Source organism: Geotrypetes seraphini, chromosome 3 (assembly GCF_902459505.1).
Source record: "Geotrypetes seraphini chromosome 3, aGeoSer1.1, whole genome shotgun sequence".
Lineage (NCBI taxonomy): Eukaryota > Metazoa > Chordata > Amphibia > Gymnophiona > Dermophiidae > Geotrypetes > Geotrypetes seraphini.
The window spans coordinates 257955734-257978820 of NC_047086.1; the positions used below are offsets into that span (position 1 = coordinate 257955734).

General features: G+C 46.1%; 1 protein-coding gene across 3 annotated transcripts in view; it reads left to right on the forward strand.

Moving 5' to 3' along the window:
- Positions 1-14698: 14698 nt before the first annotated feature.
- AGPAT4 (1-acylglycerol-3-phosphate O-acyltransferase 4) overlaps positions 14699-23087 on the forward strand; it is a 245138-nt gene continuing 236749 nt past the window's right edge. For 2 of the 3 annotated variants that reach the window (XM_033939936.1, XM_033939938.1), the window contains exon 1: positions 14699-15025. The gene's annotated coding sequence lies outside the window, so the exon portion shown is untranslated. The remainder of the gene's footprint in view (positions 15026-23087) is intronic. The other variant, XM_033939937.1, reaches the window with a different exon arrangement.

Sequence of the window (23087 nt, forward strand, 5' to 3'; positions counted from 1 at the left end):
AATATCTCTGTTGACTAAGAATTTTTTTAAGCATTAACAGGTCTTCATATACTTCTGACACAACATGCATTTATTTCTTCAGATGAGAGTGAGGATGGGGAACAATAAGTCTTTTCAATTTAAAACAGAGTACTCTATATGTGTATATGTACTATACTTATGTATGTATATAATCTTTTACATCCTCCAGTTCAAACACTGAAGCTCAAGCATACAGAATACTTCTCTTTCTGTGAATTTAGGCTTTCGCCCTCATCATCATCCTATTTTTTGACCATGTAATTGTCTTTTCAATTTCAAACTCCTTATAAAAAGCTCAAAACTCTACTTTTCAATGGACCAAATCCTTAATGCTCCCCTCTTCCACCTTAACGCTCCCCCTCTCCACATTAGAAAACAGATCGAACACTCTTCTTTGCATCAAATCAAATCCTTAACTCTCCCCTCCCCCCTCAACACTGCCCACCTTTCTTTACTTTTTCCCCCTCCTCCCCCCCTTCCAAGATCCCTGCCCCCTCCCTCTCATATAATATGCTCTGTTCCCCCCTCTCATAAATTCAATTGTACTCTCTTACAGTACATACCGTATGTGCTCTGTATTAGCCCTCCTTCACTTAGATTGTCAATGTAAACTAGTTTGACCCTTCGATTGCCTTGTTATGTTCTTCTCTATTCAATTGCACTGTATGTAACTCATCTATTTGTTGTGAACCGCCTAGAACTCCCTGGGTATGGCGGTATACAAAAATAAATTATTATTATTATTATTATAATGGTCTTTATCATTCAACTAGTCTTATAGCCCGTTACATTAACGGGTGCTAGAATATATGTGTGTGTGTCTCTCTTTATTTCTTTCTCTCTCTCTCCTTAGCCGCTTTCTTTCTTTCTTTCTGTCTTTCTTTTTCTTTGGCTGTCCATCACCACCCCTTGCCTGCTCCCCTGTCCATTCTCCCTTCCTTTTACCTCCCCTGTGTCGACCACCACCCCTTCACAGCTCTCCTTATGCAGCAGCAGGCCTTCTCCCTTTGTTTTACCTCCCCCCTGTCCAGCAGCACCTTCCTTCTCCCCCTGTCCAACATTAGGCCTCCGTTCCTTTTTCTTCACCCTCCCCTGTCCATCAGCACCTCTTTCCTTCTCCCCCTGTCCAGCAGTAGGCGTCCCTTCCTTTTTCTCCCCCCTCCTTCTTCTTATCCCTATGATACACTTACCTTGCTCTGCCCCTGATCAGAGGCTCCCAACAGCCGCCCAGTTGCACCCATTGGAAAAGTTCCCTCTGCGGCATCCCGCACCCCTCCTGACGCGACTCCCGCTGTCCTGCACCTGCCCCTGTGTCTTTCTTCTTGTCTTTGTGTCCCTTCCTCCCTCTGTCTGTCTGTCCAAAGCAGCATTCCCTCCCCCCACACCAGTTCCCTGTGCACCTGTCCCTGTGTCTGTCTTCTTGCTTCCTCCCTCTGTCTGTCTGTCCAAAGCAGCATTCCCTCCCCCCACACCAGTTCCCTGTGCACCTGTCCCTGTGTCTTTCTTCTTGTCTTTCTGTGTCCCTTCCTCCCTCTGTCTGTCTGTGCAAAGCTGCATTCCCTCCCCTTTCCATTTTCCTCCCCCCACACCAGTTCCCTGTGCACCTGTCCCTGTGTCTTTCTTCTTGCTTCCTCCCTCTGTCTGTCTGTCTGTCCAAAGCAGCATTCCCACCCCCCACACCAGTTCCCTGTGCACCTGTCCCTGTATCTTTCTTCTTGTCTTTCTGTGTCCCTTCCTTCCTCTGTCTGTCTGTCCAAAGCAGCATTCCTTCCCCCCACACCAGTTCCCTGTGCACCTGTCCCTGTGTCTTTCTTCTTGTCTTTCTGTGTCCCTTCCTCCCTCTGTCTGTCTGTGCAAAGCTGCATTCCCTCCCCTTTCCATTTCCCTCCCCCCACACCAGTTCCCTGTGCTTGCATTAGCGTTTCCTCTACCCTCTTTCCCTTCCCACAGTCGCGACTATAAACGCGGGCCTGACTCCTTTGCGGCCCCCCCCTTCCCTTCCCTTACCGCGGGCCCGACTGGCGATTTAAGCAGCGTGTCAGCAGTCTTCACACGCTGCTTCGGGTCCTTCTACTGCCCTGATTTACTCTGGCAAGTCCGGAGCAAATCAGGGCAGTAGAAGGGCCCGAAGCAGCGTGTGAAGACTGCTGACATGCTGCTTAAATCGCCAGTTGGGCCCGCGGTAAGGGAAGAGGGGGGGGGCAGCAAATGAGTCGGGTCCCGGGCAGCGGAAAGTTCCTGGGCTCCTCGGTGGGGGCGCTGAGTGGCCGCGATCCCTCTCCTCCCAGACCCCCCCCTCCACGGAGGAACGGAGATCGGCGGTTACAGTCGCTGGCTTTGGCGTCTTCTATCCACTGCGGCCAACCCTAGTGGAAACAGGAAGTAGTCAGAGAGGGCGGGCCGCAGTGGAAAGAAGACAGCAAAGCCAGGTGAAGACAGCATTTAAAAGCGGGTGAGCCGGCGAGAAGGAGGAGGTGGTAGTTTTGGCAGTGAGTGAGGGGGGGAGTCGCCGGCTGTGCTTTCACGATCTGTCCTCCGCATATGCACTCTGGCCACGAGGCCAGACCGTAAGCCGCGCATGCCACTTCCTAGCTGCAGCTCACGGAAAACGGACCCACGCATAGGAAGTGCGCATGCGCGGCTTACCGTTTTATTATATTAGATGTTATTATTTGCTGTTCACATCATGTTTACTTGTTTTCAATAATACTTACTTTGCATTTAACTTTGCCCTAGGGGACCTATGTTATCCATTCTATATGTTCACTGTATTATGCTTTCTTCAATAACACAGTTACCCAGAAATAAAAACATTATAATACAACTATTGAGTCCAGAATTTATTTTAGCCTCACAAACTCCAATGAGATTATGAACTTATAATGATTTATAATGACTAAGGTTGCCATTTAACAAATTGGTTATTATTATCTTTTAACATATTAAGACACTTCATAAAATCAATAACTAGAAGGCTGCAAACAAATTGTGGACAGTTTTGTTTGTTTTTTATTCGGGGGGGGGGGGGGAGGTGCAGTGAAGCTTGTCTTTAATCTTTGGAATCTGTTGGGTCTGAAGACAACTGAGCGTGAAGATGACAGAGCGTGAAGACACTTATAAGTTTGAACATGAATAACGATTTAAACAAAGAAAATGAGATAATGATCTTCATAAACACTTAAAACATATATTCTGTCATGTAAAGATCATTAAGCGAATTCAGCTTTACAAAATTTTGACAATTCATACAACAAACATATCAGGCAAGACAAACACAAATAATGAAACTTAGCATTTGACAGATGGATCAGATGAATAGACACTGCAGGCATCAGACTATGGGCATTTCATTATGACCCCATTGCAAACACCCACTATGCCCATTTACTTTCCACTATTACAGGTCTCACAGTCCCCAAAGAATATGTCTGGTAACGGGACAAAAACACCTTGGTCAAAAATTGAGAACTATCCCAAAATCTGCAGCCTGGAACTGGGTAACCTGGCCACCCTGTTACTTTGATTTATTAAACTCTTTTTCCAAATAGAGAATGACACAGAGACACAGGAACTAAATTTCCCCATCCTGTCCCTGTGAGTTATATTGCTGTCCTTGTCTCTGTCCCATTCCTATCAGCTCTGCTTTAACGGTGTCAGGTCAAAAGCGCGCCGGGACAAAGGCCGCGCGCAGACAACTGAGCGCAGTGTGTAGGCGCGCTCCAAAGAAAATGACTGTTTTAAAGGGCTCTGACAGGGGGCGTGGGGGGAAACCCTCCCACTTTACTTTATACAGACCGCGCCGCGTTTTGGGGGCATTGTGGGGGGTTTTAATCCCCCACATTTTACTGAAAACTTCACTTTTCCCCTAAAAAACAAGGAAACAGTTAAGTTTCCAGTATAATAAGGGAGGTTACAACCCCCCAAACCCCCCACAACGCTGCCGCTATCTGTATTAAGTAAACTGGGGGGTTCCCCAACAAAACCTCCCGTTGGAGCCCCTAAAAACACTCTTTTTCTTCAGCGCGCGCTTCCATCTTGTGCTCAGTTGTCAGCGCGCGCCTTTGTCTTCGATGGTTTTGTCTATGAACCTTCTTGCACTCACCTGCCGGCGCTCAATTGTCTTGCGCTCAATTGTCTTGCGCTCACCTGCCGGCGCTCAGTTGTCTTGCGCTCAGTTGTCTTGCGCTCACCTGCCGGCGCTCAGTTGTCTTGTGCTCAGTTGTCTTGTGCTCACCTGCCGGCGCTCAGTTGTCTTGCGTTGTTGTCTTGCGCTCACCTGCTGGCGCTCAGTTGTCTTGCACTCACCTGCCGGCGCTCTCCTGACTCTCGCTCAGTTGTCTTGCGCTCAGTTGTCCCGCTCGTGCATATTACGGAAAATAATTTGCGCTCAATTGTCTTGCGATCAAATGTCTTACGCTAGGTTGTCTTCGCGCTCACTTGTCTTCATGCTCAGTTGTCTTGTGCTCAATTGTCTTGCACTCAGTTGTCTCGCGCTCAGTTGTCCGCGCCTGTTTGTCCGCGCGCAATTGTCTGTGAACCGAAATATGTAGACAAAAGTTAAACTGAACCGCCAAGAAACCAGACTCTGCATACAATACAACACCACAAGAACAGTGACACATGTCCCCTAATACTGTGCAAAATATAAAGACAGTAGATGTAAATTTGAAAAAACTGATACATAACAATCACCACTTTACAAATTAACAAATAAAAATAAAACAAATAATGAGAAATAAGAAAATACCATTTTATTGGACTAATCCATTTTTCAATTAGCTTTCAGAGGCCAAATCTTTCTTCAGAACAGTACAGTATACTGCTGTTATGCTATTCTGTCCTGAGGAAAGGGGTGTAGTCCAAAAAAAATTGCCTTATTTCCATTTCCTATTTATAAACTTTTATCAATACAGTTACAATACTATTTGATTCTAAGTAAAGCAACAAAAAAAATCTTTCTACCTTTTGTCGTTTCTGCTTTAATCATCTTCTCTCTCTTTTTTCTATACAGCGCTTGTCCTCTCTCCCTTCCATGCAACATCTGCCCTCTCTTTGCCCCTTCCACCCAGCTTCTGCCCTCTCTCTCTACCCCTTTCATCTACTGCCCACACTCCCTCTGCCCCTTCCATCTACCGTCCACCCTCTCTCTCTTCCATATGGCATCTTCCCTCTTTCTATGTCCCTTCAATAAACTGTATATCCGGGGTCCCTTCTCCCCTTTGCACATGATTCATTTCAGCTTCACCCCCTCTCCATTTTTCTGTCTCCACCCCCTCCCCTATGCTTTGGCATCTCTCTCTTTCTCTTCTCCTTTCCTTCCTTCCTTCCCACTTCACACCATAGTGTGGTATCTCTATCTCTATCTCCTTCCCTTCCCTCCCCCATGCCATGGCATCTCTTCCTCCCCATCAATGGTCTGGTAAACCCTTTCCTTTCCATCCCTCTCATGGACTTGGCTTCTTTGGTTCCTCTCCCTTGTCTTCCTTCTCCCTTTTTCCCTTTTTCTCCCCAATTGGGTGCAGCAGCAGCAGCAGCATTTTTCTCACCCCCTTCCCTGTGCAGCAGTAGCATTTCTCCCCCCTTCCTTGTGCAGCAGGAACATCTCTTCCCTGCCCAGCATGTCTGGCCAGTTCCCCTGCTCAAAGCAGTAGGCGTCTACACCTCACACAATCCGCGGCTGTGTTGGAAGCCTTCTCTCTGACATTTTGACATCAGAGGGAACACTTTTGACGCAGCCGCGGATTGCGTGAGGAGCCGAAACCCGTGGCTTTGAGCAGGGGAGATGGCCAGAAGTGAAACAACCACTGGAGGGAGCACAAGCTGGGACGGACACTACTGTTTACAGAAGGGATGCCCACACTTTTTGGACTTGCGAGTTACTTTTAAAATGACCAAGTCAAAATGATCTACCAATAATAAAATTTTAAAAAAACACATAGCACACTGTACGCAGAGAAAATGTTAATTATCATTTATATTCGGGGGGTTTTCAAAGAGGTCAAGGCAGATGACTCTATGCAATGTCACTTCAGTAACAACTATACAAAAATAGACAAATACCCCCACCCTTTTTACTAAACCGCGATAGTGGTTTTTAGTGCAGGGAGCTGTGCTGAATGCCCCGCGCTGCTCTCGATGCTCATAGGCTCCCTGCGCTAAAAACCGCTATTGCGGTTTAGTAAAAGGGGGCCATAGTGCAAAATATAGACAGCAGATATAAATTCTCAAAATGGACACATTTTGATCACTAAATTGAAAATAAAATCATTTTTCCTACCTTTTTGCCTGGTGATTTCATAAGTCACTGGTCCTTCTTCTGGTCCTTCTTTTTTCTCCTCCTGGCCCCCCCTTTTTCTCTCTCCCCTGGCCCCTTCTTTATTTCCACCTTTCTTTCTCTCTCCCTCTGGCCCCCCTCTTTATTTCCGCCTTTCTTTCTCCCTCCCCCTGGCCCCCCTCTTTATTTCTGCCTTTCTTTCTCTCTCCCCCTGGGCCCCTTCTTTATTTTGCCTTTTTTTTTCTCTCTCCCCCTGGCCTCCTCTTTATTTCTGCCTTTCTTTCTCTCTCACCCTAGCCCCCACAAAGCCATCGTGCCGATTTCTCCACTTCCACGATTCTTTCCTTACCCCCACCCCCAAGCCAGCAGCCGATTTCTCCGTGCTCCTTCCTTGAGCCAGGCTCGACGCGTACAAGCATCGGGCCCACAAGATTTCACTTCCGGCATCAGTTCTAACGGGAAGGAAGTTGCCGGCCAGCCAGACAGCGATTGGCTGGCCCAGAACTTACTCTACGACGTTAGAATTGACACCAGAGGTGAAGCCTTGTGGGCCCGACGCTTTTTCCCCGCCCACCAGCTCGCCTCACCTTTTGTCTCCACCTACCAGTTGTCGGCCGGCCGGCCGGCTGGGTTAAGAAATGACTCTGCGGGGGAGCCGGTGCCGGATGCGGTGGTGAGACGGAGCAGCGGCAGAATAGGGAAGGTGGCCGGCTGTGCACCCCCTTGGGGCGTGCACCCGGGGCAGACCTCACCCCACCCCCCCTTGGTACGCCACTGCTCTCATCGCTTCGTAATTTCCTTTCTTGAAGTTGAAAGTTGTTGTTGTGGTTCTCTTCCTCTTCGATATTCCTATTTCAACTATAAACTGGATCATATTGTGATCGCTGTTACATATCGGTCCCACTACTTCCACTTCCTTTGCAGGTCCTCTTAGTCCTTTGAGGATTAGGTCCAGAGTGGCAATCCCTCTTGTCGATTCTCTGACAAGCTGCTCCATGAAGCAATCCTGTATAGTCCCCAGAAATCCGGTTTCCTTAGCGCATTTTGAGTTTCCAAGACTCCAGTCTATCCGGGGATATTTGAAGTCTCCCATAACAATGGTGTTACTGTTTTTGCATTCTCTCCTCATCTCGGCTTCCATTTCTTCGTTGTTTACTTTGGTTTGCCTAGGTGGACGATAGTACAGGCCCATTTTTATCTCGGACCCATTTCTTCCTGGTATTTTAACCCATAGTGATTCCAATTTGTCGGTTGTCGCCGCTGTGTCCACTCTGGTCTAGTGTATGTTATCCTTTATGTATAGGGCTATTCCTCCTCCTTTCTGATCTGACCTGTCTTTGCGATAGAGCTTGTACCCCGGCAGTATTGTGTCCCATTTGTTTTCTTCATTCCACCATGTTTCAGAGACCCTAATGATGTCTAGGTTCTCTTTTGTGGCCATGACTTCTAATTTGTTCCTTTAGCTCCTTGCATTAGTATACATGCAATTTAAGTCCTGGTATTTTCTTGTCTTCATTTTTTTTTCCTGTGCTACCGTCTTCTTATCATCCTCTTCTTGACCTGTCAACTCTTGTTTTTTGCCCTTTTTGTCTTCCCCCTGTGCTACGTTCTTTTTATTATCCTCTTGTTCCATCAACTCTTGTTGTTTGTCCGTTGTGTCTTCCCAGCATTTTTCCCACTCAGTATCTTCTCGGGATACCTTCTTCCGAATCATCGACACCTGGTCGACTGTTGGCTTTCCCCTTCTTCTTAGTTTAAAGCCTGCTCTATTCCTCTCCTGATGTTGTTTGCTAGAAGTCTAGTTCCCGCCGTGCTCAGGTGTAGTCCATCTCTCCTGAAGAGCTTGTTCTTGCCCCAAAACATTGTCCAGTTTCTCACGAAGTGGTACCCCTCTTCCTCACACCATCTCCTCATCCATGCATTTATTGATTGTAGTTCCATCTTCCTCTTTACATCTGCCCTCGGTACTGGTAGGATCTCTGAAAATGCTATCTTCTGAGTCCTCATCTTCAACTTCCTTCCCAGAATCTTGAATTGTTCGATCAGTGCGTTCCTGTTGTAGTCTCTCCTGCTGACATCATTTGTCCCAATTTGGATCAACACTGCAGTCTCTTCCATCTCTGCTCCTTCTAGGATCCTTTCAATTTGGTCGACGATGTCTTTTGTTCTTGCTCCTGGGAGGCATGTCACTAGCCGATCCTCTCTCCCTCCTTCTATGTGGCTATCTACTTGCCTTAGGATTGAGTCTCCCACTAGGATTGCAGACTTTCCCTTTTTCAGTTTTCACTCTGGTCGCAGGTCTGTGTCCTCAGTGTGCTTTACTGCTACCTCTTCCAGGCATCGGCAAGACCTTGCCTCCCCTTCCTGCTGGATTCCTCTATGGGCTTCTTCTTCCTTATAGTCAGATTGCTCGGGTCCTCTATTCCATGTGGGTGTATCTTCGTCCTTCCTACGAAGTTCGTGTTCTTGTTCTTCCACTCTCCTGTAGGCTTCCTCGATGAACTCCTCGAGCTCCCTGACTTGTTCTTCGATGTGCCTCTCTTTCATAGGTTCTTCAGCTGTATTGAACGGGTCTTCTGTGATGTAAAGTCCCTCCAGTTCTCGAATCCTGTACTTCAGTTGACTAACTTCCTTCTTTAAGCTTTTTAGCTCCTGACACCGATCACATACATACGACTGCCTCCCCGAGAAGGACGCTAAAAGCACATGGGGAAGACAGAGTGGGGGAGAAGGACGCTCAAAGCACATGGGGAAGACAGAGGGGGAGAAGGACGCTGAAAGCACATGGGGAAGACAGAATGGGGGAGAAGGACATTGAAAGGACATGGGGAAGACAGAGGGGGAGAAAACGCTGAAAGCACATGAGGATGACGGGGGAGAAGGACGCTGAAAGGACATGGGGAAGACAGAGGGGGGAGAAGGACGCTGAAAGCACCTGAGGATGACAGGGGGGAGAAGGATGCTGAAAGGATATGGGGAAGACAGAGGGGGAAGAAGGATGCTGAAAGCACATGAGCATGATGTGGGAGAAGGACGCTGAAAGGACATGGGGAAGACAGAGGGAGGAGAAGGACGCTGAAAGGACATGGGAAGACAGAGGGGGAGAAGGATGCTGAAAGGACATGGGGAAGACAGAGTGAGGAGAAGATGCTGAAGGGAAATGAGGAACAGAGAGTGGGGGGAAGATGCTGCAGGGAAATGGGGAAGAGAGAGTGGAGAGAAGGACTCTGAAGGGAAATGGAGAAGAGAGAGTGGGGAGAAGGATGCTGAAAGCACATGGGGAAGACAGAGTGGGAAGAAGGACGCTGAAGGGAAATGGGGAAGAGAGAGTGGGGAGAAGATGCTGGCAGGGAAGAAGACAGAGATGCCAGACTATAGGGGGAGCGGAGGGAAGAAGGGTGCCAGACCAATTTGGAAGGGGGGAGAAAGGGAAAGGCACAATAACAGAACAAATGGAAGACACAGAGAGAAGAGATACAGTGGATGGAAGGAACTGAATGAAAGATGAGGAAAGCAGAAACCAGACAACAAAAGTAGAAAAAAAAATTCTAATTTTTTTTTTCCCCTTCAGGATAAAGTAGTATATTAGTTGTGTTGATAAAAATTTATAAACAAAGCCCTGCCAGCTGAACATCTCTTTCTCCAGTTCAACAGCCAAAACTTTGATTTATAAGGAAGGAATAAGCTAACTATAGCAGTACTGAGGCTTGTATGGATGCTGCGGGTACGGTGACGGGGCGGTGAATGGGATGGCGGTGATGGGGCGGTGAAGAGGACGGTGGGCCAGGGACGGTGCAGTGACGGGGACAGATTTTTTCCCCATGTCATTCTCTATCCGGAACCTCCCGTGCTGCTCCACATGGCACCTCAGCACAACTGCTGTACTTATAACAGAGCAGAGTCAGCAGCCGCGCTGAAGTGAACGAAGGTCCCGCGATGACTGCGCCATCTACCGCCTCTGTTCTGAAAGACGTAAGTGACGTCGGAGGGGGTGGTGACCGGCAGCCGCAGTCATCGTGGGATCTTGCCGCAACTCCCTGCGTCTGCCAGCCCAGCTCCCTCCGACGGCACTTACCTCTTTCATCCAGAGCAGAAGCAGTCATCGCGGGACCTTGCTGATTTGGGATGGAGAAAGAAAGGAATATAGTAGGGTGGTAAAGGGAGGTCAGGGTGTTATGGAAGGGTGTGGAGGGTGAGAATGGGAGTTAGGGTGGTATGGAATCATGGTGAAGGGTGAGAAAGGGGGTCATGGTGGTATGGAAACATGGTGAAGGGTGAGAAAGGGGGTAAGGGTGTTATGGAAGGGTGTGGAGTGTGAGAAAGGGGGATCAGGGTGGTATGGAAGCATGGAGGGAGAGAAAGGGGCACATGCTGATGGAATTGCGGGAAAAGAGACAAAAGGGAGAATGATACTGCATGGAATTGGGTTGGAGGGAGAGAAAGGGGGCAGACCATAAGGGTGTGGGAGAGGGGAGGAGAGGAGAGAGATGCCAGACCACTGGAGGAGGAAAGGGAAGAAGATAGATGCCAGACCAATGGGGGTGATGGGAGAGATAGAAGGAGGAGGCATAAAGTTTCTAGAAGGGGAATAGAAAGAGAGAAGATGCCATATAGAAGGGGCAGAGAGAGGGTAGACAGTGGATGAAAGGAAGAGAGTGACAAAAAGATGAGGAAAGCAGAACCAGAGAAGACAAGGTAGAAAAATATTCTATTTATTATTTATTTTTTGCTTTAGGTGAGATGCATCGCTGTTTCTGTGATGTTGCATTATATGCAGAGCCAGCTTCTTGGTACTTCAGTTTAACCTTTGTCTATGTATTTTTATTCTATCTCCCCATTTACAAAACTGTAGAGCGTTTTTTAGCGTTGGCATCTGAGCTGTTACCACCGTGGCTAAAAAACACACTACAGTTTTGTAAAAGGGGGAGGGATTAATTTGTGATTACATACTAGGCGAAGGTGTTTTCTGTGTTCTGTGTGTTCAAAAAGACATGGTTGACTGTGTAGGATTGATCTGTACTAGTCTGGCTTGTTTAGTTTTACAATGGGTTTATTGATGTACTGCTCACTGCAGTATGTAAAATGCTGCCTTTTCCTAGGTATTCATGTGTGACATGTGGATTGTTACTAAAAATCATGTTTTTCATACAGATGGGGGGGGTGTCAAAAAAATGATGGGCCCTGGGTGTCACATATGCTAGGTACGCCACTGACCACATAAATAAAACAAATAGAAGTTCCGGGCCAGACAGACAGCGATTGGCTGGCCTGGAACTTCCTCTCCAACGTCAGAATAGATGTCGGGAAGAAGGCTTGTGGGCCGGCGCCTGGACCTTGCTTTTCTTCAGATGCAGTGGGGGGGGGGGGGGTTGAATCGGTGGTAGGCCAGGCTTCAGGCACTGGAGGGAGGGAGGCAGACAGGCAGGCTGGCTTTGGTGAGGCAGGGAGGGGGAAGCGATCGCCTGCCCGTTGTCCCTATGCACAACTTCGAGATGCTGTCTCTGAAAACAGGATATTTCGGCATCCCAAAGCTGTACGTGGGGACAACAGGACAGGGGATCTAAAAATGGGACGGTTCCATTCAAAATGGGACGTTTGGTCACATTTTGTATAGTAGAAGTTAGACAGCAACACTACCCATAATTTAACAGGCAGCTGCTTTTTGTTCTGCTTGATCCGTTTTGTTCCTGGGAGGGGGAACCTCCAAGTCTAGTGCCACAGAAAGTTCAGAGGCTGGCTGAGTCAGGCAACTGCCCTTTGATAACCCCCTAGGGTTATATGCACAGATCTGTAGAGTCTCTATTAAGTCTAACAGCACAGATCTGTGGGGTGAGAAACTACAAGAACTGTAGCACTCAAAACTGAGGTGAGATTTTTAAGGGCGTGTGGTTAAGATCGGTGAGGTCTTTGGGGTCTGCGAGGTCCACATTTTACCCAGTCCCCAGATAATTTCCTAAAAGAGAAGTCCATAGGCCATTATTGAGATGGCTTGGAGAAATCCACTGCTTATTCCTAGGATAAGCAGCATAAAATCTGTTTTACTACTTGGGATCTAGCTAGGTACTTGAAGGCCTGGGTTGGCCACTGTTAGAAACAGGATACTGGGCTTGATTAGGGCTACCAGATGTCCATATTTACCTGGACATGACCTCTTTTTAATGGACTGTACAGGTGTCGAGACGGGTTTTCAAAATAAACCATTCAGCTTGGGGCCGCATCTGGAGGGCATCTGCGCATGTGTGGATGTGACGCGAAGATGTCATATGCATGTGTCGTTGTGTAGCATCCGCCCATGCGCAGATGACCTCCAGACTAGTGCTGCCTGATTTCCAATTCAAATTGATTTGTTTGTTTTTTTAAAATCGTCCTCACCGATTCAGTTACCATCCCTCCCCCCTTGCCCCCTAAAGCGGGAGAGGCAGTGCTGAATCTTGCTGGCTTGCCACTGCCACTGCTGCTTTAGGGGGCAAGGGGGGAGGGTTAGTCAGGAAATGCTGTCTTGTCCCTTTGCAGCATCCTCCGGCTTCCCCCTGGCCTCCCCGCTCTTACCTAAAGATAATCGGCAGCTTGCAGAGAGGATCGTGGTGCTGTAGCGAACTTTGCAACCTGCTATTGTCCTCGGCACCGTGTTGGCTCTGTCGCGATCCTGCCCCTGACGTCAGAGGAGGGGCGGGACTGCAGTAGAGCGAACGCGGTGCTGAGGAGGACAGCAGCTTGCAAAGATAGCTACAGCACTGCAATCCTCTCTGCAGGATGCTGATTATCTTAAGGTAAGAGAGGGAGGCCAGGGGGGAACATGCAGGTCTTCGTAGGGGAGGGGGAGGTGCTGGTCTTCAGGGGGGACCAGGCCTTCAGGGGGAGTGCAGCCTTCAGGGGGGTGCAGGCCTTCAGGATAGTGCAGTCCTTAAGGGTGGACAGGACTTGGGGGGTGGCAGGTCTTCGGGGGAGGGGGGCCCTGGTGTAGAAGTACACGGAGGGAGGGAAGGGGGGTTCAAAGAGAAGTGCATATACTAGCCTGGAGGGGGAAGAAATAATGAGTCTAAAAACAGAAGAGGGAGAGAGATGGTGGATGAGATTTAGGGAGGGAAGGAACAGAAAGGGAGAGGGGTGAGGAGGGGGTGGGAGATAGAGATACTGGATAGGAGGGTAGTTGGGAAGAGAAAGGGAGAGCTGGTGGATTCTGGGGTGGTGAGGAAGGAGGGAGAGATGCTGAATGAAGGGTAGTTGAGAAAAGGAGAGATGGTGGATCTGGGGATGGTGGGGTCCATCGCTGCAGCTGCAGGGATGGAGATGAAAAAAAGGAAAGATGTCAGACCTCTGGGGGAGGGAAGGGGAGGACAGAGATGGAAGATGGATGGCTAACAAGGAGAAAGAAGAAAACAACAAATGGGAAGGAGAGCCTGGTAAGCGAGTTATCAGAAGACAACCAGAGCCTGGGACCAACCAACATGATTTGAATAATGACCAAAAAAAAAGGTAGAAAAAATTATTTTATTTTCTGTTTTGTGATTACAATGTCAGATTTGAAATGTGTATCCTGCCAGAGCTGGTATTAGACTGGGAATGTAAGCTATGATTTAACAAAGAGAGGAAAAGTCTTTTTTGTTTGTTTATTTTGTTTACACCAGAGCCCAGTGTGGGTAGGAGAGGGCAAAGGGGGTGAAGAGGCTATAAAATAAACCCCCCCAGGATGTTTGAAAAAAACACCCAATTGGGCAGGAAAATCAAATCCTAAAAATGGATTCAATAGGCTGAATCGAATTTTTTTTCCTGAATCGGGCAGCACTACTCCAGAGATGCGGCCTTGAAGAAACAAGGATTGTGTGGGGCCAGGGTTGGGGGGCGAAATGGGGCAAGGCTGTGGGTGAGGCCATGCCTCCTCTTAAAAAAAAAATAAAAAATAATAATAATAATAATCTGGTAACCCTGGGCTTGATGGACCTTTGGACTGTCCAAGTATGACAATTCTTATGTAAGGTTGTTAAGCAAATGTGCATGGGTGACATTACGCAAAGTCCCTGAATTGTAGTACTGTATTTGACTATATGTTTAGATAACCTGTTAAAGGTTTTTCAGAATGGAAAAACACATTTCTTTAATAATAAATGCACTAACAAAATCCACTTCAAGGAACGACTTGCAAAGATGCTTCCGCACGTGCTAGGTAGCTTAGAGACCCTGGTTTATAAAGCTGATTTTCTGCAAAAGAACGGAAAAAAAGACAATAGCTTTTTTGTTTCGTTTCAGGCGTAAAGCGAAAAAGAGTGGCTGATTTCTAGCCACTGGCTAGGTGGGGGAGGGAGGGGAAGCTTGATTCACTCTAGAAAGCAGCCCCAACAGCTACTTGTAGCTTTAAAAGGAAGTGACTAGTAGTGGGGCGAGACGTCAGCCGAGAATCGCTTCTTTCTTTCTTTCGGTTTTTTTCTTCCTCTCTTGTTTTCCTAACACACCCCTGGGTGGAGTCTGGCTGGTTTACTGCTCGTGCCTCTTGCTTTTTCTCTGCTTCCTGTACTATGCAAAGGTATATGTCTATCGAGGACTGGCAGACACGCGGTAGGTGATGGTAAATGCTCCTTTTTAAATTAAAAAAAGCGCCTGACGCCGCGCCCGGGACTGCTCCTTCTTCCTTCTGAAAGGCGGCGAGTGAAGAAATAAAACACAAGACTGGGAGAGAACATTAAGCAGCTTATGGGAAAGGACTTAATGTTCCAGGTTTCTTTTCCTCTCGGTGTAAGTGTCTTTTTATATGTTACCGTTCGTTTCGTTAATGGTGGTGCTGGGAATGGCTGGAGTGTATGTGGGGTTCCCCCGCCTTACTGTAGATTGGCCCCTTTGTGGCAAGCAGTGTTGCTTTCCATTTTCCAGCGTTTCCATGGTAACCACAAAAATGATCGGGGCCGAGGCCTTGTAGTTGAATAGGGAGGCAGGGAAGAGCGCTCAAAACATTTGCAGTTGGTTTGGTTGGGCTCTGTTTTGAGCCTTTCCAGTTCAGTGGCTTCTTTTTTGTGTGTCTGTGAGAGGAGCCGGCGTGGCTTTGTTGTTTCCCCTGACTTTCGCTCACAAAAGAAGGGAGGTGAAGGGTTACTATGGAAACAGACACCGGTGACAACCTAGTTCCAGCTGTTTCTATAAATCTGCTTTCTTCATCCACAGGATAGCTTGCTTAGACTCTAAGCATAGGCACAGACACACCCACATGTGTATTTACCTAGAGTGTTCTGTGTGTGTGTGTACTTAGGGTGTTAGTTCTGTGTGTATATATGTGAAAAGGGAATCTTCGGGCAGGTGCAACAATTAATTTAAATGTTTGTGAGTAAGGCTCGAAAGAACCCATACCTTCTTTTCTAGTGGGGATTTTTTTTCTTGTAAAATAACTTAAAATTTAGTAAGCTTATTTACTGCTAGTTAAGTTTTTCAGTTAATTGGCATGGTAAAGTAGCTTTACATGTCCCTGTACACTTTCCTTGTGCACAGTTGGGTTTTTTTTCCCTATTTTTAGAAAATTTGTTCAACGGCATCCAGAACTGACCAATATTTCAACATTATAATAATAATAATAAAAAAATTAGCAGTAACTTAAGAATGACCTTGATATTCCATAGTTTTTCTTGCAAGTATGGATGCTTTCATGTGTGTGGTTTTGTTAAATCAAAGAATCAAAAGGAAATAACATCAGCTTTAATTAGCAATCACCACTTAGCAAAAAGGGAATACTGTATTTGTAATTGAGGTGAGTATTTGCAATTTGTTATGAAAGACTCTACTGTAATTTTCAAATTCCATTGCATTTAATATATCTGTCAAAAGAAAAGTGACATTTATTATGAAATTCAATAAAAAAAATATCAATGGAAAACATAAAGGGTCTCTTTTATCAAACTGCACTAGCAGTTTGTAGCCCGGTGAGCTGTGCTGAATGGGCCGCACTGCTCCTGATGCTCATAGAGTTCCTATGAGCATCGGAAGCAGCGCGGGCCATTCAGTGCGGCTCTCTGTGCTAAAAACTGCTAGCAAAGTTTGATAGAAGAGGCCCAAAGTGTTTTGGTTTTCTCTTTTGGTAAAAAAGAAACTCAGCATAAAACTTTTGCAAAATATAGAAGTTTGATATTTTGCAAAAATCCAAAAAAATGGAGAAAAAATGAAAACCAACCAAGAAAACACATTGACCAGAGAAACACATTAACCAAACAACTAAAATAACAGTACTGAGATAATATTAACTAGAGATGATAACATAAAAACATCACATAATTTATGTCATGAACTAATAGATGACCTAGTTATAGATGCACAGTGCCAAAATAAAAGGTTTGCATTGTTAATAAACATATACAGTATACAAATAAAACAAATCTATCATATAAAGTGTAAAAAGATGTGTGGGTAAACCAATTGGCAAATGTAAATAATAGTACAGTATTATACACCACCTAGAAGCCTGAATAAGCAGTATAAGAAATTTTTAATAAACTTGAAACATTAAATATGATAGACTTAGGGCCTCTTCTATCAAAGTGCGCTAGCAGTTTTCAGCGTAGAGAGCTGCACTGAATGGCCCACGCTACTCCGGACACTCATATGAAAAGCACAAATAAAAGGTGATAATTGTAAATTGAGGTGGTGATAAAATCATGTGTGCAACAGAAAAAAGTCCTACCACATAACATTTGTTGCATCTGCAAACAGATTTCACAATGGGTGCCTTATTTACAAGCAAATTCTCCTAGCTACAGACAAATATAATAGTGTAAAATAATTCATACATAAAACGGGCTACTGTCACTATTGTGTCTTACATGTCAAATGTTGTGACTTGCTCATGAAACTACAGTTTGAAATGTTATAGCTGCGAGATCCTCACTCAAAAATTGAGGGTAGTACTGAATTTGAGAGATCACTTCGGCAGTGTATCAATATGTGCAATATGGTGAACGGATATTTAAAAAAAGATGATAGCAATAAAATTTTTTTAAAAAAAGAATGTGGCGAGGAAATATGCATATGAGTATTGTTTTCATTAAAAGAGCCACAAAATATCATAGCAAAAGTGCATCAGGAGTAAAGGTTGTTGTATTTTTTAATTTGTAGAAAGACTACCTCATGATTTGCGTTTAGAGAGATGTATACATTGTGAACAAATAAGTTGCACCAATGACACCAATGGCAGCATAATTACAAAGCAGCTAAAACATTTTTTTTAAAGTGCTTATATTTTCTAGAAGGATAGACAGGCAGTTTGCCTCTAAATATTAATATTGTGTACTCTTTGATGTTAAAATAAAGTAAACACATACCTCAGACACTTATCAGAGGGGTGAACTGCTGCAGTAAATTGCAGGAAAAGTGCAAAAGCATGAAAATAGTGCATACATTTATGGCCCTATGATGCTGTGGGCCTGCTCTAGCAGTTTTTAGTTCAGAGAGCCACGCTGAATGGTGTCAGAAGCAGCGCGGGCCATTCAGCGTGGCTCACTGTGCTACAAACTGCTAGTGCATTTTGATAGAAGAGGCCCTATGTGTCAAAAATACATATGTATAGGGATGCAGCCCTAATGCCTCCCAGAAAAACAATTCCACATTATATGGAATACTGGAACATGAACTATTTAGAAAGTTGGTGTATGTAAAAGATGTTAATATTATGGATGTAATAAAAACAATATGTAAAAAAAAATACAATAATTCATTAACAATCTAGAAAATGATGTACAGTATATGTGTTGAGAAGCGACTTGCCAATGCATCAATTGCCATTTGATCATGTGTTGTAACTTATAAATGTCTTTCTGTGCAGACATAGGATTCTGTACAATAGCTGTTCCTTCCTTCTTGTCACAAACTTTACCAAAAGGGTATCACTCAAATCTTTCAACTGCTCCCCTTCTACACTGGAGAACAGCTCCCTCTTTAGTTTTTCCTTCTGTCAGCAAACTCAGAAGGTTTGTTCTGCTCTGCCTACTTATTTTCAGGTATTTTTGTTATTGGTTTTCTATTTTTCTTTGTGACTTCAGTGCTCGGAGGTCCCCTTCATGGCTCACTCTGATGGGGATAGGACGCAGTCTCGCGTGGGTGGACTGCTCGCAGTTTGTGATAGTCCGCACCATGCATGCGCGAGTGCTTTCCCGCCCAATGTAGGCGCGTGGTCCCTCAGTTTCTTAGTTTCCGCGGAGCTAAGAACACACGTTGAAATTTTTTCTTTCGCTGCCTTCCTGTTCTTGCGGAATTGTGACTTTTAGTCATATTTCTTTTTACTTTTCTTTGTTTTTCCCTTTGTGTTAAAAAGAAAGCATTTTGTTTTTTCCCTCTCACGGGTTCGACCCAGCATGGCCTTTTCGACCACCTTGGCTTCCAATTTCGATCTAGCAGGGGCCGTTTTCCCGTAGATGTCACGCACGCAGATGGGTTTTAAAAAGTGCAATTGCTGTGCTCGGCTCATTTCGGTGACTGACCCGCATCACTGGTGCCTCCAGTGCTTGGGGCCCAAGCACAGACTGGAAACCTGCTCCCATTCTTCTCTTCAGAAAAGAACTTTGAACAACCAGCTTATTCAGCAGAAGTTCCTTTTCAGCATCGCAGTGGAGGGAGACTTGATACCTTTACCGATGTCCACAGCATTCAGTGTTGGCAGAACCATGTTGGTGTTGCAGCCTACAGTGGGTAAGCTGGCTAAGAAGCCTTCCCCCACCCCATCTGGGCCTCAGGTCAAAGCAGCAGTGAGCCAAGTCCTGCCGACCTCAAAAAAGCCCAGAAAGCGTTCCGCCTCGATCTTGGTGAGTGCCTTGACATTGGCCTTCTCATCGACAGAGCATAGAGCCGCACTGAGGATACTGGTGAAAAAGCCAGTGGTACCGGTGCTTACCCTTACGCAAAAGATAGACAATTTGCTTTGGGAAGAAGTGGGTGAGCATTTTCAAATGCTAGTGCCGACTCAACTCCTGCCCGTGTCGACATCGACTCCCCCGGTGTCGGTCCAGTCTGAGCCACTGACACCGGTAGCACCTTCTCTGGAGTCTCCATTGGTGCGCATACTTTCCATCAAGGATTCGGCACTGTCGACTCAACAACGTCATTCCTCTTTGATGCAGACATTGTCTGAGTCGACTCCAGTGCAGGCTCGCAAGGCATTGCAGAAACTTCACCTGGAGCCTTCGACATTGACTACTCGGCACCAAGCCCGATCTGTGCATGATTCAAATCTGTGTGGCGACTCTGAGGATCCTCTTCTCTCTGAGGCTGAAGACTCTACAGATGGTGACTTTCCTCAACATCCCAAGAGGCTCCTATTTTATCTGAGAAGTCATCTTTTTCTAAGTTTCTTTGAGAGCACATAAGCATAAGCACATAAGCATTGCCTCTGCTGAGTCAGACCATAGGTCCATCATGCCCAGCAGTCCGCTCCCGCGGCGGCCCCCCAGGTCAATGACCTGTAGTGATCTATTACTCAAGAGCATTTTGTCTTGTATAGTAACCCTCTAATTGTACCCCTGGATTCCCTTACCCTTTAGGAACTCGTCCAATCCCTTTTTGAAACCAAAACTGTACTCTGCTCAACTACCCCCTCTGGAAGCGCATTCCAGGTGTCCACCACCCTCTGGGTGAAGAAGAACTTCCTAGCATTTGTTCTGAACCTATCTCCCTTCAATTTTTTTGAGTGTCCTCTAGTTTTTGTTGCCCCCGCCAGTCTGAAGAATCTGTCTCTCTCTACCTTCACTATACCCTTCATGATCTTATAAGTTTCTATCATATCCCCTCTAAGTCTCCGCTTTTCCAGGGAAAAGAGCCCCAACTTCTCCAGCCTCTCAGCATACGAGAAGTTTTCCATGCCCTTTATCATTTTTGTCGCTCTTCTCTGGACCCTCTCGAGTATCGCCATATCTTTCTTTAGGTACGGCGACCAGTACTGGACGCAGTACTCCAGATGCAGTCGCACCATTGCCCTGTACAGCGGGAGGATAACTTCCTTGGTTCTGGTAGTGATACCTTTTTTGATAATGCCCAACATTCTGTTCGCCTTTTTTGAGGCCGCTGCGCATTGTGCTGCCGGTTTCATTGTTTTATCCACCAAACCCCCCAAGTCCTTTTCTAGGTTGCCTTTTCCCAATGTCATCCCCCCCATCAGATTCCCTTTCCCTATGTGCATAACTTTACATTTCTCCACATTAAAACTCATCTGCCATTTATCTGCCCACTCACTTAGTTTGTCCAGGTCCCTTTGGAGTTTTTTACATTCCTCTACAGATATAACCCTACCGGAGAGTTTTGTGTCATCCGCAAATTTTATAACTTCACACTTTGTCCCTGTTTCCAAGTCATTAATAAATATATTGAATAGCAGCGGTCCCAGCACTAACCCTTGTGGGACGCCACTTGTGACCCCTTTCCAGTCAGAATAGTATCCCTTTACTCCTACCCTCTGTTTCCTGTTTGCCAGCCAGTTTTTGATCCATCTGTGTATGTCCCCTTCCACCCCGTGGTTCCACAGTTTCCTTAGAAGGCGCTCATGAGGTACCTTGTTGAAGGCTTTCTGGAAGTCTAGGTATACTATATCTATGGGGTCACCTTTGTCCAAATGTCCGCTTATCCCCTCGAAGAAGTGCAGTAGGTTTGTTTGGCAAGATCTTCCAGTACAGAAACCATGCTGGCTTGTTCTCATCAGCTTATTTTTTTCTATGTACTCACTGATACTGTTCTTGATCAATGATTCGGCCATCTTCCCCGGAACTGAGGTCAAGCTGACCGGTCTATAATTCCCCGGGTCGCTTCTGGTTCCCTTCTTGAAGATAGGTGTAACATTTGCTATCCTCCAGTCTTCCGGTATTACCCCTGTTTTCAGGGATAGATTACAAATCTGCTGCAGTAACTCCGCTATTTCGTTTCTAAGTTCTCTTAGTATTCTTGGGTGAATTCCATCCGGGCCCGGCGATTTGTCAGTTTTTAGCCTATCTATCTGCTTGAGTACGTCTTCGAGGCTTACCTCCATGCACGATAATTTTTCCTCTTGGTCCCCCTTGAAGAATTTTTCCGGTTCTGGAACATTGGATGTGTCCTCTTTTGTGAAGACCGACGAGAAGAACGTGTTTAATCTGTCCGCCACTTCCTTTCCCTCTCCTTTACCACTCCTTTCCTATCCCCCTCATCCAGGGGTCCCACCTCCTCCCTCGCCGGCTGATTCCAAATGTTCAAAGCAGTTCCTTGCGCTTGATTACGATCAACCACCCAAGAACTACTTTAGCTGAACCACTAGCCGTGCTCTTCAATCTTTCCATGCACACGGGAAGAGTACCCCTGGACTGGAAAACAGCTAACGTAATTCCACTCCACAAAAAGGGCTGCAGAACAGAAACAGAAAATTACAGACCGGTGAGTCTCACATCCATAGTGTGCAAACTCATGGAAACACTGATCAAACAGGAACTCGACCAAATACTAGAAGAAGAAAATCTATGTGATCCACACCAACACGGATTTACCAGGGGAAGGTCCTGCCAATCTAATCTGATTGACTTCTTTGACTGGGTGACTAGTCATCTGGATGCCGGGGAGTCCCTGGACGTGATTTATTTGGACTTCAGCAAAGCTTTTGACAGCGTCCCACACCGCAGGCTGTTAAACAAACTAAAATCTATGGGATTAGGGGATACACTCACTACATGGGTTAGGGATTGGCTAAGCGGTAGGCTTCAAAGGGTGATGGTAAACGGTACCCCCTCCAAAACATCAGCAGTGACAAGTGGAGTACCACAGGGCTCCGTCTTAGGGCCGATTCTATTCAATTTATTCATAGGAGATATTACCCAAGGGCTTAGAGGAAAAGTATCACTGTTTGCCGATGACGCCAAACTATGCAACATACTAGGTAAAAGCAGTGTGACTGACATTATGACGCAGGACCTACGGCAGCTGGAACAGTGGTCGTCAACTTGGCAGCTAAGCTTCAATGCTAAAAAATGTAAAGTGATGCACCTAGGTAAAAAAAATCCACACAGAACTTACACACTAAATGGTGAAACCTTGTCCAGGACCAAGGCAGAACGTGATTTAGGAGTGATCATTAGTGATGATATGAAGGCTGCCAATCAGATGGAGATGGCTTCGTCCAAGGCAAGACAAATGATGGGCTGCATCCGTAGGGGTTTTGTCAGCAGAAAACCTGAAGTCATAATGCCGTTGTACAGATCCTTGGTGAGACCTCATCTGGAGTATTGTGTTCAATTCTGGAGACCGCACTACCGGAAAGATGTGTTGAGAATGGAGTCGGTTCAGCGAATGGCTACCAGGATGGTCTTGGGGCTCAGGGAACTCACGTACGAAGAAAGGCTAAAAAAACTGCGGATGTACTCGCTGGAAGAACGGAGAGAGAGGGGAGACATGATTGAGACCTTTAAGTATATTACGGGACGTATAGAGGTCAAAGATGCTATCTTCTGTCTTACAGGGCCCTCGGTTACAAGAGGGCACTTCGCTGAAAGTCAGGGGAGGGAAATTTTACGGTGATACCAGGAAGTACTTCTTCACCGAAAGGGTAATCGATCATTGGAACGAGCTACCTCAGCAGGTGATTGAAGCCAACAACGTGACAGATTTTAAGAGAAAATGGGATATTCACGTGGGATCTCTAGGGGAATAAACGTTAGGGAGGGGGTCATTGGTGTGGGCAGACTTGATGGGCTAAGGCCCTTTTCTGCCGTCAATTTTCTATGTTTCTATGTTTCTAAGCTTCTCCTTCATGATATCTTAAGGGAAACATTCTACAAAAATCTAGAAACACCACTTTATCCCAGGACAAGCAGGC